The sequence below is a fragment of the Panthera onca genome, chromosome F1 (assembly GCF_046562875.1).
Source record: "Panthera onca isolate mPanOnc1 chromosome F1, mPanOnc1 haplotype 2, whole genome shotgun sequence".
In the NCBI taxonomy this organism is placed as follows: domain Eukaryota; kingdom Metazoa; phylum Chordata; class Mammalia; order Carnivora; family Felidae; genus Panthera; species Panthera onca.
In genome coordinates this window covers 8446683-8464797 of record NC_138355.1, presented here as the reverse complement: position 1 = coordinate 8464797, position 18115 = coordinate 8446683, and the positions used below count along the sequence as shown (strand labels likewise).

General features: G+C 36.4%; 1 protein-coding gene across 3 annotated transcripts in view; it reads left to right on the top strand.

The window, feature by feature from the left end:
• Positions 1-18115, top strand: part of CATSPERE (catsper channel auxiliary subunit epsilon) — a 192117-nt gene that overhangs the window by 31387 nt on the left and 142615 nt on the right. The gene's annotated exons all lie outside the window — the stretch shown is intronic.

Sequence of the window (18115 nt, the reverse complement as noted above, 5' to 3'; positions counted from 1 at the left end):
ACCTGACAGGGTTCTGTCCTACTTGCGGATTTCAGATATGCCAATCACCAGCTTTCTCCTGTGGGTTTGAAACCAACTGAGAAACAGACAAAGGCTAATTTGGAGATAAAAATTCCCTGTACAGCAGAATTGGAGAACAGAACCTTCCTCTCTGGCCACATGGGTTATTTTCTGCTTCCTCCAAGCAGAGACCAGGGGGGCCATCAGAGAAGGCAATCTGCCAAAAAAAGCATTGAAAAAGCATTGATAGTCAGTTTCACGAGTTTCCAATCTCACTCACACACACTGAGCCCCAAGAGCTAGTGACGGATATGGCCTTCCATACTGCTCTGATCTGGTCATGAATCATGAAAACAAAATCGGAAGAAGCAGCACCTATCTAGGGGGGGCAGTTAAGCCCAAAGAGACAGCTCAGTGGGAGCTAAGTGTTTTTCTGTTATGTAAGTGGTAAAAATGTACACAATTTATCACCTGTAAAAATACCATTTAAAGAATAAAATGAAACTAATACTCATGTATTCATCACACAAGTCAAGGAAGAGAACATTACCAGTACCGTAGAATCTGCTACTTAGAAATGCAGAATCTGGGGCCTCATTCCAGACCTCCTAGATCATTACCTGCATTTGAACAAGATCCTGTAGTCATTGTATGTACGTTATTGTTTAGCAAATCCCATTCTGATGCACATGAACAAAAGTTTCTCTAGGATATAGACCTAAAAGTACAATTGGCTAAAAGTAGGATATGCATTTGTTCAAGTTTACTAGGTAATGCCTAAATGCCTCTTGAAAAGATCGTTCAAATCTACGTCTACACCAGCAGTGGACTACGTCTACACCAGCAGCCCATGAATGTTCCCATTGTGCTACTTCCTCACCAATACTCAGTATTATCTGACTTTAATTTTACAATCTAGTAGATGTGAAATTATGTCACTGTGCTTTTTATTTGCATTTCCCTAATTACTATTGAGCATATTTTCATTTATTCATGAAGAATTTTTCTTCCCTTTCTGCTAAATGAGGATTTTTACCCATTTTTGAGTTATTTTTGTTTCAGAATAACTTACAAGATTTCATTCTAATGACTAGGACATTATATATATATATATATATATATATATATATATATATATATATATATATATATAGAAAGGATTTATCCCAGTTTATGCAACTTTTCACTTATGATCTCTATTGATAACAGAGGTCCTTGCTATTATAGATGAATTTTCCAGCTCTTACCTTAATTGGTTTGTGCGTTTTTAAATCAATTTAAGAAATCTTTTCCTCCAAGTTCATAAAAATAGCCTCCTATGTTGTTTCCTGAAAGGTCCACATAGTTTTGACTTCCACAGTTAGGTCCTTAATCCATCTGGAGTTAGTTTTTGTATATACTTGGAGATAGGGATCCAATTTTATTTTTTCCATGTGAATAATTAATCTTATCAGACCCATTTATTGAATAATGTACTTACCTGTAGTGCCTGCTTTATCATACATCGATTTTACATGTATGCATGTGTTTCTTCCCAGCTGGCTCTACTGTTCAGCTGATCTGTTTGTCTGCTTAATAAACACTACATTATCTTTATTACTATAATTTCATATTTCAAATCTTGATGAGTGACAGTGCAAATCCCTGGCCCACTCTGACCCCAAATCTTGTTCTTCTTCATGAGTCTCTTAGCTTTGTCTATTTTTCCTCTGGCCTATTTTTCCTCTCTATGAAATTTTAGAATTGGTTTGTCAAATTCCACAAAAACTCTAGTAGGGATTCCTATCTTAAATATTTAAATCAATATTTAAATCAATTTGGAGAGTTTCAGCTCAAGAATAGTACATAACCTTCCATTTATTTAGGTCTTTTTATATGTCTGCCAAAAAATTTTGCAATTTTTCATAAAAGTGCCTGGAAATTTTTATTAGACTTATTCCTAGATGCTTTATATTTTGGTCTCTATTACACTCAATTTTTTAAAGCTACATTTTCTGTATTTTCTAACCAGAGCTTCTTGCTGTATAGAACACAATTTACTTCTGAATATTGATTTTTGTATTCAACAATCTTGCTAAATTCTTATATTAATTCTAACGATTTACTTATATATTCTCTTGGAGTTTTTACAAATCCTATCACCTGAAAATACTGATGGTTTTCTTTATCCCTTTCCAAATAAGTATGGCTTTTCTTTCTTTTATTCTGACTGCTTTGCTAGAATATTCAAACACAATGTTTCCTAGAAGGGTGAAAGCAGGCCTCCTTGTCTTATTCCTGATTTTAAAAGGGAGGCTCTCATTTCACTAATTTTGCAGAATATTTATTACAAATTATGAGTTAACCTTTACCCAGTTGAGGAACTTCCCTTTTATTCCAAGTTGGTGGTGAATTTTGCATATGAATCAGTGTTGAAATTCGTTTAAAGTTTTTCTACTTGCACTTCAGAGTTCATATGGTTTTTCTGTTTTACTATGTTAATGATGAAAAATAGTTATTAATGTTTCTATATTAAACTAACCTTGTATTTCTGGAATAAGCCAACTATTCCAGATTCCAACTACTCCAGAATTCTTGATGAATTCTCTTTCATTTACATTGATGAATTTTCTTTGTTAATACTGTGTTCAGATTTTTTTGGTGTGAATTTCATGAGTGAGTTTGGCCTGTGGTCTTACTCCCCTTGTGCTATCATTTTCTGCATTTGGTATCGGGATTGTGCTAGACTCATCAGGAAAGTTAGGAGTGGTCATTCTTTTCTATTCTGAGAGATTTCGTGTAACATTGGAAGTATATGTTCCTTAAGTATTTGATGGAAGCTTGCACAGAAGTTTACTTGGGTCTGGATTTCGTGTGTGTGTGTGTGGTGCGGGGGGAGATTTCCTAAGTGTTAATTCCATTTTTTAATGGTTATAGTGCTATTTTGGAATTACAATTCTTGTAAAATCCATTTCTGTAAGTAGTACTTTTCCAGAAATTTATCCATGTCTTCAGTTAGCCATCTTAATATCAACTTTAATATCATAAAGTTGTCTGTAATATCCTCTTATGAGATTTAGTCTCTGAGGTGGTTGTAGTTACACTTCTGTTTTAACATTTCTAATAATTTTATTTGTGCCTTCCTTTGTTTCCATGTCCTTGTGGTATTCCTCTTTTATTAGTATTTTCAGAGAACCAACTTTTGGCTTTTTGAGATTGTCTATTGCAGTCTATTTCATTTCGACCCATATTTTCTATGATTTCCTTGAGTTTGTTTTTCTAAAACTTAAATTGGCTATTTAGCCCATTAGGCATGAGGCTCTCTTTTTTTTCTAATGTGCGTGTTTAAGGCAATCACTTTTCTTCTAAGTACTTCTGTAACTGTATTCAACAAGTATTGCAAATACCTCCTGTGATTTTTTTTTTATTGCTCAGAAATAATTTTCTAATCCTTGCTACAATTTGTTTGACCCATGAGTTAGTTAGAAATGCATTTTTGGGGGCGCCTGTGTGGCTCGGTTGGTTAAACATCTGACTCTTGATTTCGGCTCAGGTCATGATCTCACAGTCATGGGATCAAGCCCCATGTCAGGCTCTGTGCTGGGTGTGGAGCCTACTTGAGAATCTCTCTTTCCATCTCCCTCTGCCCCTCTTTCCCTGATGCTCTCTTTCTCTCAAAATATTTTTTAAAATACATTTTTCAATTTACAAACCTATGAGTGTTTTTAATTATAACCTGATGGTATTGGGATAAGAATTGCTGGAGGAAATTTTTGACCTAGCATCTAGTCAGTTTTTATAAATGTCCCATGTGTACCCATAGAAAATACATTTTCTTATTGTTGGGTCAAATATTATAATCACACAATTAGTAGATCAGATTTGGTAAGTGAACTATTCAGATCTTCTGTGTGCTTACTTGACTCATTGTTGGCTTGATCTATCAATGAATGAGAGGGCTCTGCCAAATGTCCCACTAGGATGGTAGATATGTTGCTTTTCCTCATAGGTACCTAAGTTTTTGTGTCATATTTTGAGGTTATCTTTTATGTGTATATAACTTTGGAATTACTGAGCCTTTTTGAAGAATTGAAACTTTATTTGTAGTGATCTTGCTTCTCACCTGTAATACTTTTTCTTTTGTTGCCTCATGTTCTGTTTTATTTTATGTTAATATATTCATGGGTCTTTATCCATTGATTTTCAAGTTTTCTATAAACTTATATTTTAAGTGTTTCATTAATGAATGCCTTGAAACTGGATATTCTGTTTTCTAAAATGACAGTCTTTTGGCTTTTAATTGGGCAATTTGGAGCATTTATGTTTATTGTGATTACTTAAGTTTATATTTATGAAAAAATTTAATGTGCTTTCCATTTACTTGCTTAATACCCTTTATGTCTTTAGCATGTTTTAACCCTAATCATGCCTTGGTCAATATTTTCATTCTAGTCAGTTCTTTTCTCCTTTTTACTTGACTTTCTTTTTTTCCTGATTTGATTTTCTTTCATACTTGTTTAGAAATTATGAATTGTATGTCTATCTTACATGATACTCCAGTAATTTTAGATGTATCAAGTCTAAATTTAATCAATACATTTATTCTTCTCTTGAACAATACAACAATCTTTAGAATACTTTACTCTGATATTATACCTCTTTTTTTAATTTTTTTTTTTTACATTTATTTATTTTTGAGAGACAGAGAGAGACAGCACAAGCAAGGGAGGGGCAGAGAAAGAATGAGACACAGAATCCAAAGCAGACTCCAGGCTCTGAGCTGTCAGCACAGAGCCTGACGTGGGGCTCAAACCCACAAACCATGAGATCATGACCTGAGCTGAAAGTTGGCTCTTAACTGGACACTTAAATCGGACACTTAACCAACTCAGCCATCCAGGTACTCCTATTTTATCCTCGTTCTTGAAAAATAGTTTCTCTGAAAATACAATTCTGGGTTGGTTGCTGTTTTCTCCCAAGACTTTAAAATTATTGTCTGCTAAATACAGAGAACAAACTGAGGGTGGATGGTGGCGGTGGGGGGGGGGGGGGGGAGGGATGGAGGGGAAAGGGAGGGAAAATGGGTGATGGGCATTAAGGAGGGCACTTGTTGGGATGATCACTCAGTGTTGTATGTAAGCCAATTTGACAATAAATTATATTTAATAAATAGCTTCCTAATAGTAAAATAAAATAAAATAAAGTAAAATAAAATAAAATAAAATAAAATAAAATAAAATAAAATAAAATAAAATAAAATAAAATAAAATAATTGTCTGCTGGGTCCTACTATTGCAATTGTAAAGTCCACTGTCTAATAGTTTTATCTTTTAGGTTGTCTGTATTTTCTGTTTAATGACTTAACCTTGCTGTTGGTGTTTCACTATTATAGGTTTTTAAAAAAATCTATCCTACATGTGGTTTATTGCAGTTTCTGAATCTGAAGATTAGGGTCTTTCATTAATTCTGAAAAACCAGTCATTATCTTTTCAAATATTGATTCTCTCATTTTATTCTTTCTCTTTAGATTTTCATAAGAAAATATATGTCACCTTTTTATTCTGTCCTTCTTGAAATATTTTCATATTTTCTATCATTTTGTTTTCCATAACTCATTGTAGACTATTTTTTTTTTAATTTCAGTTTGCTAATTCTCTTATCATCTGTGTCTAAAATTTGTCTTCACTAGGGGTGTCTGGGCGGCTCAGTTGGTTAAGCATCTGACTTCAACTCAGGTCATGATTTCACGGTCCATGGGTTCACACCCAGCATCGGGCTCTGTGCTGACAGCTCAGAGCCTAGAGCCTGTTTCAGATTCAGTGTCTCCCTCTCTCTCTGCCCCTCTCCCAGTCACACTCTCTCTCTCTTTCAAAAATAAATAAACATTAAAAAATTTTTAAATTTGTATTCACTAAAATCCTGTCTAGAGGCAACTGCCACGGTATATGCTCCCATTTTTTGCATTATTGCATCCAGAACTGCCTTTGTAATTTTTTGGGCCGTATGAAGACTCTTGTTAAAAAATCAGAAGAAAAATAGTGTTAAAAGTTTTGAATATAAAGCATTCCCTTTCTTCCCCAGTCACTCTCTACTGGTCTTCGTGCTTTTATTTATATTTAATGTCATGCTCCCATGGACATGAGAATACTCTTGGGCCAACTGCAGACCCTCATAATCACTTGGCGATTCATCATGTGTGCAGTTCACTTTCTTCCAGGTTTCCCCTGTCAACAGCCATTGGACCAACACCTCATGCCCCAGTCAGGGGTGGCATCTGAAGAAGTCAAGCCTGGTATCTTTCCTTACAGTGGGTCTAGCCATCTTGACCTATAGCAGATGAGTGACCTCCACGGGTACTGCAACTTATCACTTGAACACACTAAGTACCCTGATTGGGGGTGGGCAAGAGACTCACTCCTGTGGAGACGAGGCCTCCATCTGCCACAGCACAGTGCTGCCACCTGGTGAGGCAGAGGGCAGCTGCTGCCATGTGTTACTCCAGATGCCACAAGTTTCATATACCCTACACTGACCCTCCCACACCTGAGCCCTGGCTATTGCCCAGGGTGAAGGCAGAAGCATTTTCAGGACAGGGGAGTGAGGAGGCCAAGACCAGGTGGAACCCAAGGTACCAGGGAATGGAGGAGTGAGGTACCAAGAACCTGTCCTGTGAAGGCAGACAGGAACAGGAGTCAGGACTGCACCAGCCAGAGCTCCCAAGTGCGTGCTTCATTGTCCCATCATAATTCACATATAAAATACAAGTTCAAAGATAAATTTATTAATAATTTCAAGACAAAGATTGCAGTGGATTAAACCTCAAGCACCAGGCCCTGCTGAGCACTGCTTGAGCACTGGGCTTTCCAAACCTATTGACTCTGTTTGCCCCCAAACAGAGTCTATCCCAGTACTCTGAGTACAGAGTACTCTATCCCAGTACTCACTACATACTATCTGTCTATCTACTTAAATAGCTTGGTAAAGTCACTGAAAGTTTGCCAAGTTTAATAGGATATTTTTTACTCCTCTTAGCACTTGACCACTGTACCACATATAATGTTGGAGATGACTTATTTCTTCTTGAAACTCTTTTCTTCCTTCACTTACCTGCTACTATCTTCCATGTCTTTTTCTTTTTCTTGTACAATACATCATTATTGTACATATTTTCTTGTACAATACATTATGCTACACATTAGATCCTGGAACTTAATTAGCTTATAACTAAAAGTTTGTACACTTTGGCCAACATCTCCTTGTGTCCCCTAGCTCCAAACCCTTGGTGTAAACATCAATATACCCTCTGTTTCTATGAGTTTGAAGTTCTTAGATTCCATATATAAGGGAGGTCATATAGTGCCCTTCTTGGTCTGACTTATTTCACTTGACATCATGCCCTCCAGGTCCATTCATGTTGTTGCAGATAGCAGGATTTCCTTCTTTATATGGCTGAATGATATTCTATTGTATAGATTTACTACATTTTCTTTATCCACTCATCAGTTGATAGTCACTTAGGTTGTTTCCGTATCTTGGTTATTGTGAATGATGCTGCAGTTAACATAAGAGTGCAGTGGGGCACCTGGGTGGCTCAGTCAGTTAAGTGTCCAACTTCAGCTCAGGTCATGATCTCACAGCTCATGAATTTGAGCCCTGTGTCAGGCTCTGTGCTGGCAGCTCAGCCTGAAGCCTGCCTGCTTTGGATTCTGTGTCTCACTCTCTCTCTGCCCCTCCCCCACTCATGCTCTGTCTCTGTCTCTCTCTGTCTCTTTCCCCAAAATAAATAAACATTAAAAAAAATGGGAGTGCAGATAACTCTTCAAAATAATGATTTATTTTCCTTTGGAATATACCCAGAAGTAGGATTGCTGGATTACATGGTAGTTCTATTTTTAATTTGTAAAAGAATCTCCACACTGTTTTCCATACTATCGGTACCAGTTTACATTCCCACCAACAGTGCACAATGGTTCCTTTTTCTCCACATTCTTACCAACATGTATTTGTCATTTCTTGTCTTTATTTTTTTTTTTATCATATCCATTCTAACAGTTGTGGGGTCATATGTCATTAGTATCCCTGCTGATCAGTGATGTTTAGCACCTTTTCATGTACCATACCAACTGTATGTCTTCTTTGGAGAAATGTCTTTTTAGGTACTTTGCCAATTTTATAATCAGATTGGGGTTTTGTTTGTTTTTTGTTCTTTGATATTGAGTTGTATGACTTTCATATATTTTGGATATTAACGCCTTATCATATATATGGTTGGCAAAAATTTTCTCCTATTCTGTACCTTTTCATTTTGTTGATTGCTTCTTTTGATGTGCAGAAACTTTTTAGTTTGATATGATCCTACTTGTCAATTTTTACTTTTGTTGCTTTTTCTTTTGGTGCCATATTTTAAAAAATCATTGTCAAAACTCAGGTCAAAGAGATTTTTCACCTATGTTTTCTTGTAGGAATTTTACTGTATTTCGTCTTATGTGTAAGTCCTTACTCTCTTTTCAGTTAATTTTTTGAGTGGGGTAAGATAGTATTCTAATTTCATTCTTTTTCACATGGACATCCAGTTTTTCTAACACCATTTACTGAAGAGACTATTCCTTCCCCATTTAGTATTTGTGGCTCCCTTGTCAAATGCTGGTTGACTATAAGTGTGTGGGTTTATCTCTGGACACTTGATTCTGTTCCATTGGTTTTTGTGTCTGTTTTTAATAATACCATACTGTTTTCATTAATATAGCTTTGTAATATATTTTGAAATCAGGAAGTGTGATGCCTCCGGCTTTGTTCTTATTGAGCCCAGTGCTCAATAGTGATTTGGCTATTGGGGGTCTTTTGTGGTTCCACACACATTTTACAATTGTTTCTTCTGTTTCTGTGGGGGAAAAAATGCCATTGGAAATTGATAGGATTTTATTGAATCTATAGGTTTTGGTAGTATGGATACTGTGGCAATATTAACTCTCCTAATCTATGAACATGGAATATATTTCCATTTATCTGGGTCATCTTCAATGTCTTATAGCTTTTGGTGTATAGATCTTTCACTTCCTTGGTTAGATTTATCACTAAGTATTTTATTGTTTTTGATGCTATTGTAAATGGGCTTATTTTCTTCCTTTTTCAGATTGTTTATTGTTAGTGTATAGAAACACAACTGATTCCTGCATGTTGATTTCATATGCTTCAACTTTATTGAATTTGTTGATTATTTCTAACAGTTTCTTGGTGGTGTCTTTAGGAAGTTCTATATTCAAGGTCATATCAGCAAGCAGTGATAATTTTATGTCTTCCTTTCTGATTTGGATGCCTTTTATTTCTTCTCCTTGCCTGATTACTCTGGTTAGGAGTCCTGTACTGCATGGAATAGGAATGTTAAGAGTGGGATGGGCACTCTAGTCTTGTTCTTGATCTTACAGGAAAACTACCAACCTTTCACTATTGAGTATGATGTTAGCTGTAGGCTTGTTATATATTGCCTTTGTTATGTTGAGGTATGTTCTTTCTATATCCAATTTGTTGAGAGTTTTTATTAAGAAGGGATGTTGTATTTTGTCAATGTTTTCCTGCATATATTGAGATGATCATATGACTTTTGTCTTTCATTTTATTAATGTGTTTCACATTTATTGCTTTGCATATGTTGAACCATCCTTACATCCCACTTGATTATCATGTGTGATCCTTTTAATATGCTGTTGAATTCAGCTTTACTAGTATGTTGTTGAGAATTTTTGCAACTACTCTTCAGGGATATGGCCTGAGATTTCACTTCTTGTAGTGTGCTGTTCTGACTTTGGTATCAGGATAATGCTGGCCTTGTAAAATGAGTTTGGGAGTTTCCTCCTCTTCAGTTTTTTGGAAGAGTTTGAAAAGGATTGTCATTAATTCTTCTTGAAATATTTGCTGGAATTAACTAATGAAGCCATCTATTCCTGGGCTTTTCTTTGATGAGAGATTTGTACTTACTGACTCAATCGCCTGACTCATTTTTAGTCTGTCATATTTTCTACTTCTTCCTGATTTAGTCTCAGTAGATGATAATGTTTTAGGAATTTATTTCTTCTAGATTGTCAAATATGTTGGTCTATAATTGTTCACAGCAGTCGCTTATGGTCATTTACATTTCTGTAGAATTTGTAGTAATGTCCACACATTTCTGATTTTAGTAGTTTGAGTATTCTTTTTCCTTAGTCTAGTTAGAGTTTCATCAATTTTGTTTATTTTTTCAAGCAACAGTTCTTAGTTTTGTTGATCTTTTCTACTGTTTTTTCTGGTCTCTATTTATTTCTGCTCTGATCTTTGTTATTTCCATTTTTCTGCTAACTTTGGATATAGTTTGTTCTTCTTTTCTAGTTGCTTGACATATAAAGTTAGGTTGATTATTTGAGACCTTTCTTTTCCCTTAACGGGGGCATTTATCACTATAAACTCCCCTTCTTGAAGTGTTTTTGCTGCATCCCATAAATTTGTTATATTATGTTTCCTTTTTCATTTGTTTCAAGATATTTTTAAAATTTATTTTATTTAAATCCAATTTATTTTATTTATTTAACATAGTATAATATGAATTCAGGTGTAGAATTTAGTGATCCATCACTTACATACAACACCCAGTGCTCATCAAGATATTTTTTTAATTTCCTTTTGATTTCATCTTTCACCCATTGGTTTTTCAGTGTATTGTTTAATGTCCACATATTTGTGTATTTCCCAGTTTTCCTCCTGTAATTGATCTAGTTTCATACTATTGTGGTCATAAAATATACTTAGTATGATTTCAATCTTTTTACACTTGCTGAGACTTTTTTTTTTAAACCTAACATTTGATCTATCCTGGGGAATGTTCCATGTGTGCTTGAGAAGAATGTGTATTCTTTTGCTGTTGCATGGAATATTCTGTACATGTTTCATTTGGTCTAAAGTATAGTCCAAGGTAAACTTTCCCTTATTGACTGTCTAGATGATCTATCCATTGTTGAAAATGGCATATGGAAGTCCCCTGCTATTATATTATTGTATATTGCTCTCTTCAGACCTGTTAGTATTTGCTTAATATATGGTGCTCTGATGTTGTGTGCATATATATTTACAATTGTTATAGCCTCTTGATGAATTAGCTTCTTTATTATTACACAGTTACCTTCTGTGTCTCTTGTTACACTTTTTAAACTTACAATCTATTTTGTCTGATGTAAGTATAGCTATTCCACTCTATTTTGGTTTCTACTTGCATGAGCTATCTTTTCCCATCCCTTACTTTGAGCCTGTATATATCCTTGAAGCTGAAGTTAGTCTTTTATAAGAAGCATATAAAGGGGTCTTGTTTTTTATCCATGCAGCTATTCTGTATCTTTGTTTGGAGAATTTAATCCATTTACATTAAAAGTAATTATTGTTAGATAGGTCTTACCAATTCCATTTTATTAATTTCCTTGCTCTTTTGTGTTTTTTTAAAGTTTATTTATTTTGAGAGAGACAGAGACAGCACGAGTGGGGGAGGGGCAGAGAGAGAGGGAGACAGAGAATCCTAAGTAGGCTCCACAATGGTGCCCTTCAATGCGGGGCTTGAACTCATGAACCATGAGATCATGACCTGAGCCAAAACCAAGAGTCAGACGCTTAACCAACTGAGCCACCCAGGTGCCCCCCTTACTTTTTTGTATTCCTCTGTTCCTTTCTTCCTCTCTTGCTGTCCCTTTGTAAACTGATGATTTTCCACAATGGTATACTTTGATTCCCTTCTCTTTATCTTGTGTGAACCTATGATAGCTGAGATTTGTTGTTTGTTTTTGTTGTGGTTACCTGTTGGCTTACTTGAAATATCTTATAGATATAACAGCATTCTACGTGGGGCTGATAGCAGCTTACCTTCTATCACATACAAAACTTATTTCCCCACCCCACATTTTATGTTTTGTTGTCAATACTGACATCTCTTTAAAAAAAATTTAATGTATTTTTTGTATTTTTTAAAATTTAAATACAATTAACATACAGTGTTACATTAGCTTCAGGTATACACTATAATGATTCAACAATTCTATATATTACTCAGTGTTTATCACGATAAGTGTACTCTTAATCCCCTTTATTTATTTCACCTATCTCCCTACCCACCTCCCTCTGGCAACCACCAGTTTGTTTGCTATATTTAAGAGGCTGGTTTTTGTTTGTCTCTTTTTTTCTTTGTTCATTTGTTTCTGTTTCTTAAATAGCACATATGAGTGAAATCATATGGTATATCTTTCTCCAACTGACTTATTTCACTTAGCATTATACTGTCTATCTCCATCCATGTTGCAAATGTTTAGATTTCACTTCATTTTTATAGCTGAGTAATATTCCATTGTATATACATACCAATCTATGGATGGACCCTTGGGTTGCTTCCATATTTTGGCTATTATAAATAATGCTGCAATAAATACATGGATACATGTATCTTGTCAAATTGCTGATTTCATTTTCTTTCAGTAAATACCCACCGGTAGAATTACTGTAGTAATTCCATTTTTAATTTTTTGAGGAACCTCCATAATTTTCCCACAGGGGCTGCACCAGTTTGCATTCCCACCAGCAGTACGTGACTGTTCCTTTTTCTGCACATCCTTGCTAACACTTACTATTTGTTGTGTTCTTTATTCTAGCCATTCTGACAGTTATGAGGCAATATGTCATCGTGGTTTTGATTTGCATTTCCTGAATGATTCATAGTGTTGAACATCTTTACCTGTCTCTTTTGGCCATCTGTATGTCTTCTTTGGAAAAATGTCTATTTGGATTCTCTGCTCATTTTTTAGCTGGATTATTTGAGTTTTTATGATGTTGAATTGTAGAAGTTCTTTGTGTATTTTGGATATTAACCTCTTATTGGATATATCATTTGTAGATACCTTCTTTTATTCAATAGGTTGCTTTTTTTGTTTTATTTATGCTTTCCTTTATTGTACTAAATCTTTTTACTTTGATGTAGTCCCATTAGTTTATTTTTGCTTTTGTATCCCTCCCTGAGGATATATATCTAGAAAAATGTTTCTACTGCTGATATGAAATAAATTACTGCCTATGTTTTCTTTTAGGAGTTTTATGGTTTCAGGTCTTACATTTGGGTCTTTAAACCGTTTCGAATTTATTTTTGTGCACGGTATAAGAAAGTGGTCCAATTTCATTCTTTTACGTGAAGCTGTCCAGTTTTCCCAGCATCATTTTTGAGAGATTGTCTTTTTTGCATTGTATATTCTAGCATTTTTATCATAGAGTAATTGACCATAAAAATCATGGGCTTATTACTAGACTCTCTATTCTGTTCTATTGTTCTATGTGTCTATTTTTGTGTCAGTACCATAATGTTTTGATTACTACAGCTTTGTAGTATAGCTTGAAATCTAGGACTGTGACACCTCCAGCTTTCTTCTATTTTAAGATTGCTTTGGCTACTCGGGGTCTTTTGTGGTTCCATACACATTTTAGGATTATTTGCTCTACTTATGTTAAAAATGCTTTTGGTATTTCAATAAGGATTTTATTAAATCTGTAGATTGCTTGGGGTGGTATGGACATTTTAACAATATTGGTTCTCCCAATCCATGAATATGGGATATCTTTCATTTGTTTGTGTCATCTTCAATTTATTTCATCAGTGTTTTATAGTTCTCAGAGCACAGGTCTTTCACCTCCTTGGTTAAGAGTTTATTCCTATTATTTTAGTTTTTTTGGTGTAATTATAAATGAGATTGTTTTCTTAATTTCTTTTTCTGCTGCTTCGTTATTAGTGTATAGAAATGCAACAGATTTCTATATATTAATTTTGTGTCCTAAAACTTTACTGAATTCACTTCTCAGGTCTAGTAGTTTTGGTGGAGTCTTCAAGATTTATTATATATAGTGTGATATCATCTGGAAATATGAGTTATACTTCTTCTTTCCTAATTTGGATACCTTTTATTTCTTTTTCTTGTCTGATTGCTGTGGCTAGGACTTCTAGTACTGTGTTGAAAAAAGCAATAAGAGTGAACATCCTCAGTTTTTCACCATTGAGTATGATGTTAGCGATGCACTTTTCACATATGGCCTTTATTATGTTGAGGTATGTTCCCTCTAAACCTACTTTGTTAAGAGTTTTTATCATGAATGGATGTTACATTTTGTCAAATGCTTTTTATACATCAATTGAGATGATGATATGGTTTGTATCCATTTTCTTGTTAATGTGATGTGTTAAGTTGATTGACTTGCAAATATTGAGCCACACTTGCATCCTGGGAATAAATCCCACTTGATTGTGGTGAAGGATTTTTTAAATGTATTGTTGGATTTGTTTTGCTAATATTTTGTTGAGAATTTTTATATCTGTGATCAGACATATTGGCCTGTAGTTCTCTTTTTTCTTATAGTGTGTTTATCTGGTTTTGATATCAAGACAATGCTGACCACATAGAATGAATTTGGAAGCTTTCCTTCATTTTCTGTTTTTTGGAATTGTTTGAGAAGAATAGACATTATTAACTCTTCTTTAAATGTTTGATACAATTTACCTGTGAAGCTGTCTGTTCCTGGACTTCTATTCATTGGGAGTTTTTTGATTACTGATTCAATTTCATTGCTGGTAATCTGTCTATTGAAATTTTCTATTTCTTCTTGATTCAGTTTTGGAAGCTTTATGTTTCTAGGAATTTTATCCATTACTTCTAGGTTGTGCAATTTGTTGGCATATAATTTTTCATGATATTCTCTTATTGTTTGTATTACTATGGTGTTGGTTGTTATTTCTCCTCCTTTATTTCTTTTTAAAAGTTTTTTTACGTTTATTTATTTTTGAGAGAGAGAGACAGACAGACAGACAGACAGAGCATGAGTGGGGTTGGGGCAGAAAGAGAGGGAGACACAGAATCCAAAGCAGGTCCTAGACTCTGAGCTGTCAGCACAGAGTCCAACGTGGAGCTTGAACTCACAAACTGTGAGGTCATTACCTGAGCTGAAGTCAGATGTTTAACTGACTGACCCACCCAGGCACCCCTCTCCTCCTTTATTTCTTTTTTTAAAGTTTATTTATTTTGAGAGACAGAGAGAGAGAAGAGAGAGCAGGAGAGGCCAGATAGAGGGGGAGAGAGAGAGAATCACAAGCAGGCTCTGCACTACCAGTGCAGAGTCCTATGCAGAGCTCAAACCCATGAACCATGAGAACATGGCCTGAGCCAAAACCAAGTCAGATGCCCAACTGACTGAGCCACCCAGGCACCCTCTTCTCCTTTATTTCTGATTTTATTTCAGTTTTTTCTCTCTCTCTCTCTAGGTTTATCAATTTTGTTTATCTTTTCAAAGAACCAGATCCTGGTTTTATTGATCTATTCTATTGTTTTTTAGTCTTAATTTATTTCTTCTCTAATTTTTATTGTTTTTTTTCTTCTACTGGCTTTGGGCTTTGTTTTTCTTTTTCTAGCTTTAAGGTTAGGTGTAAGGTTAGCTTGTTTATTTGAGATTTCTCTTATTTTTTGAGTTAGGCATGTATTGCTATAAACTTCCCCTGTAGAAGAGCTTTTGCTGCTCCCCAAGGATTTTGGACCATTATGTTTTCATTTTTATTTCTCTCTTTGTATTTTTTTATTTGCTTTTTGATTTCTTGGTTGACCCATTTATTGTTTAGTAACATGTTATTTAGCCTCCATGTATTTGTGTTGTGTCCTTTCCAGATTTTTTTCTTGTGATTCATTTCTAGTTTAATACACAGGAAAAATGCATGATATGATTTGAATCTTTTTTAATTTATTGAGACTTGTTTTGCTGTATAACGTGTGATCTATTTTGGGGAATGTTCTTTGTGCTCTTGAAAAGAATGTGTATTCTGCTGTTTGGGGGTGAAAATGTTCTGAATATCTGTTAGATCAACCTGGTTTAATGTGTCATTGAAAGCCACTGTTTCCTTGTTGATTTTCTGTCTCTATAATCTATCCATTGATGTTAGTGGGATGTTAAGGTCCCCTACTATCATTGTGTTATTGTCAATTTCTTCCTTTATGTCTATTAATGGTTGCTTTATGTACTTAGGTGTTTCCATATTGGGTGCATAAATATTTATAATTGTTATGTCCTCTTGTTGCATTGTTCCTTCTATCATTATGTCATGCCCTTTCTTTCTTGCTAGTCTTTGTTTTATGAGACTGAAGCGCTACCTACTGCGCTAATGAGGCACCTTCTAGTCTTTGTTTTAAAGTCTATTTTGTTTGGGGTGCCTGGTGGCTCAGTTAAGCATCTGACTTTGGCTCAGGTCATGATCTTGCAGTTAGTGAGTTCAAGCTCCACATCAGGCTTTCCGTTGCTGGTGTGGGCCCACTTTGCCCCTTCTCCACTTGTCTGCATGTGCATGCGCACTCTCTCTCTCTCTCACACAAACACACACAAATAAACATTTTAAAAAATAAAGTGTATGTTTTTGATATAAGTATTGTCACCGCAACTTACTTTTCCCTTCCATTTGCATGATGAATGATTTTCCATCCCTTCACTTTCAACCTGCATGTGTCTAGAGGTGTGAAGTGAGTCTACTGAAGGCAGCATATAGATGCATCTCCTTTTATCTCTCGCTCTCTCAGTCACCCTGTATTTTCTGACACAAATGACTGGAGCATTTAGTTTTTTTACATTTAGAGCAGTTATTGATAGGTGTGTACTTATTGCCATCTTGTTATTTGTGTTATGGTTGTTTTTGTAGTTCCTCTTGGTTCCTTTCTTCTTCTTTTGCTCAGTTCCCCTGTGGCCTGATGGCTTTCTTTAGTAATATGCTTGGATTCCTTTCTCTTTACTTATCGTGTATCAAAGGTTTTTGATTTGTGGTTACCATTAGGTTCACCAGAACCAGGCACTTCAGGGATGTCTCCCATGTGGATTGTATATGCCCTACTGTTGTGGCTGAGCCACGTTTGCCTTCAGTCAAGTCAGTTACATTGGCCCACTTTTGCCTTTTTTGGGTACACTGGGTGGGGTTTAGTCCTTGTGCTATTAAGGAACCGGTCTGGGGCCCCTGTGGGCTTGCAATTGGGCAGTGTTAGAAGTCAGCACAGGTGCCTGCCCTCAGCTGCAGTCTCACCAACCTATAGGGCCCTCTCCCTGCCTTGTCCACAGAGGCCTTCCTTGGTGTGTGGATCTGGCAGTTGGCCTGATGCCAACCCCCATTCCATTTGCTGGGGTTGCCCTTGCACCAACCTACAGAGTGCTCTCCCAGCCTGTCCCTTGGGAGGTTTTTGTTGGTAGGTGGAGTTGACAGTGAGACTCACGGTTTGCCCCCAGTCTGTCTGCGGGTGCTGTAGTCACACTGAACTGCAGGGATTTCTTCCTGTGCTGCCCCCGAGAGCTTTTTGTTGGTGAATGGGGCCACAGTCAGACCACACGCCTGTTCCCCCATATGTGTGCGGGAGCCGCAGTCACATTGACCAGCAGGGCACTGCACTGCCAGCTGTAGGGTTTAGCTGCTGGGACTATGGGGACACTGGTGTGTGTCTGGTTTTCTTCCCCTCTCCCCAGGGCTGGAGTCACCTTGGAGTTCCACTCGTCCCTGCCAAGGCTGCTTGCAAGGTGTGCTGGGGCAGGAGCCACTTTGAAGAGACACCTGCCACATGGGGTGGGTTGGATGGGGTGGATACACAGGAGAACCTGGAGGCAGAAAATGCAGTGTTAGCAAGATACATGGATTGTGTTCATGCTCGTTCCCACAAGCATCAGCTGTCTAGGCTGGTGGGGGGCAGAGAAACAGTGCCTGCCATCTCTTCTGTTTTTGGAGAAGTCTCTTAAAGGTCCCTGTCCCTCCAGTGCATATTCTGAGATTAGCAAATAAATCGATACCTCAGTAAATAAATCTGCCGTATACCTCAGGCACTTTCCAGGCTGCTGCTTCTCCGCTGTGCCTTGGCTGGGTTGTTTACTTTGCTGGCCCTTTACAGGTGGCATTTCAGTTTCCTGTTGCACAATGGCTCTCCTGGAGCTAAGCCCACTGATTTTTAGGGTATTCAGAGCTAAGCCCTGCTGGCTGTAAAAACTCATGAAATTGAGCCTCACTGGTTTTCACAGCCAAGTGTTATGGGTACTCATCTTCCCAGTTTGGGTTCCCCGTGCCTGAGGTGCCCGGTGTGGAGTC